Source organism: Propithecus coquereli, unplaced genomic scaffold (genome assembly GCF_000956105.1).
Source record: "Propithecus coquereli isolate 6110/MARCELLA unplaced genomic scaffold, Pcoq_1.0 Scaffold80, whole genome shotgun sequence".
Lineage (NCBI taxonomy): Eukaryota > Metazoa > Chordata > Mammalia > Primates > Indriidae > Propithecus > Propithecus coquereli.
In genome coordinates, this window is record NW_012154174.1 from 8,480,112 (window position 1) to 8,482,234 (window position 2,123).

Sequence of the window (2,123 nt, forward strand, 5' to 3'; positions counted from 1 at the left end):
GAAAATTTGACTTCCTCTTTTTCCAATTTGGATGCCTTTTATTTCTTTTTCTTGCCTGATTGCTCTGGCTAGGACTTCTAGTACTATGTTGAGTAGAAGTGGTGAAAGTAGGCATTCTTGTCTTGTACCAGTTCTTCGGGGAAATGCTTTCAATTTTTCTCCATTCAGTATGATGTTGGCTCTGGGTTTGTCATACATGGCTTTTATTATTTTGAAGTATGTTTCTTCTATGCCGAGTTTGCTGAAGGTTTTTATCATGAATGGATGATGAATTTTATGGCATGCCTTTTCTGCATCTACTGAGATACTCATATGGTTTTTCTTTTTAATTCTGTTTATGTGGTGGATCACATTTACTGATTTGCATATGTTGGAGAATCCTTGTATCCTTGGACTAAAACCCAGTTGAACATGCTGTATTATCTTTTTGATGTGCTGTTGGATATGGTTTTCTAGTATATTGCTGAGGAATTTTGCATCTCTGTTCATTAGGGATATTGGTCTGAGTTTTCTTTTTGTTTGTTGTGTACTTGCCTGGCTTTGATATCAGGGTGCTACTGGCTTCATGGAATGAATCAGGCAGTATTACCTCCTCTCTGATTTTTTGGAACAGTTTCAGTAGGAATGGTATCAGTTTTTCTTTGTAAGTCTGGTAGAATTTAGCTGTGAATCCTTCTGGTCCTGGGTTTTTTGTTTGTTTGTGTTTTGGGAGGGACATTTTTATTACTGATTCAATTTCATTATTCATTATTGGACTGTTGAGGAGTTCTATTTCTTCCTGGTTCAATCTTGGAAGGTTGTATGTTTCCAGGAATTTATCTATTTCCTCTAGGTTTTCTAGTTTGTGAGCATAAGGTTGTTCATAATAGTCTCTGATGAGTTTTTTTATATTCCTGTGGTATCAATTGTAATGTCTCCTTTTTCATTTCTGATTGTGTTCATTTGAATCTTCTCTCTTTTTTTCTTGGATACTCTAACTAATGGTCTATCTTTTCAAGGAAACAACTTTTCATTTTGCTGATCCTTTGCATTGTTTTTTTGGTCTCAATTTCATTTAGTTCTGCTCTGATATTTGTTATTTCTTTTCTCCTGCTAACTTTGGGTTTAATTTGTTCTTATTTTTGTAATTCCTTGAGGTGTAATGTTAGGATGTTAATTTGTGAGCTTTCTTTTTTTTTGATGTGGGTATTTAACACTATACACTTCACTCTTGGCACTGTGTTTGCTGTATCCCAGAGGTTTTGGTATGTTGTGTCTCCCTTTTCATTTGCTTCAAAGTATTTTTTGATTTCCATCTTAATTTTGTCATCTACCCAAAGATCTTTCAGGAGAATGTTGTTTAATTTCCATGTATTTGTATAATTTTGAGAGTTCCTCATGGAATTGATTTCTATTTTTATTTCCCCATGGTCCAAGAAGATACTTGATATAATTTTGATTTTAAAAAATTTATTGAGACTTGTAATGTGGCCTAACACATGGTCTTTCTTGGAGAATGTTCTATAAGAAAATATATTCTGTGGTTGTTGGGTAGAACATTCTGTAAATGTCTGTTAGGTCCATTTGGTTGAAAGTCAAATTTATATCCAGTGTTTCTTTGTTGATTTTCTGTCTTGATGATCTGTCTAATGCTGTCAGTGGGGTGTTGAAGTCCCCCACTATTATTGTATTGTTCTCTAGCTCTTTTCTTAGGTCTACTAACATTTGTTTTATGAGTCTGGGTGCTTTCATGTTGTGTGCATAAATATTTAGGATTATTATACCTTCTTGTTGAATTGATCCCTTCATCATTATATTATGACCTTCTTTGTCTTTTTTTTTTAACTATTGCTGGTTTAATGTCTGTTTTATCTGATATAAGTATAGTAACTCCTCCTTGTTTTAAAATTTGGTATGTGTGAAATATCTTTTACCATCTCTTTGCCTTCAGTCTATAATTGTCTTTAATAGTAAGGTGGGTTTCCCAGAAGCAGCATATCATTAGCTCACTGTTTTTAAACCATTCCATCAATCTGTATCTCTTAAGTGGGGTATTTAATCCATTTATGTTCATATTGGTATGTGAAGTTTTGTTCCTGTCGTAATGTTAGTTTTTATCTAGTTGCTTTGTAGCCTCATTTGTG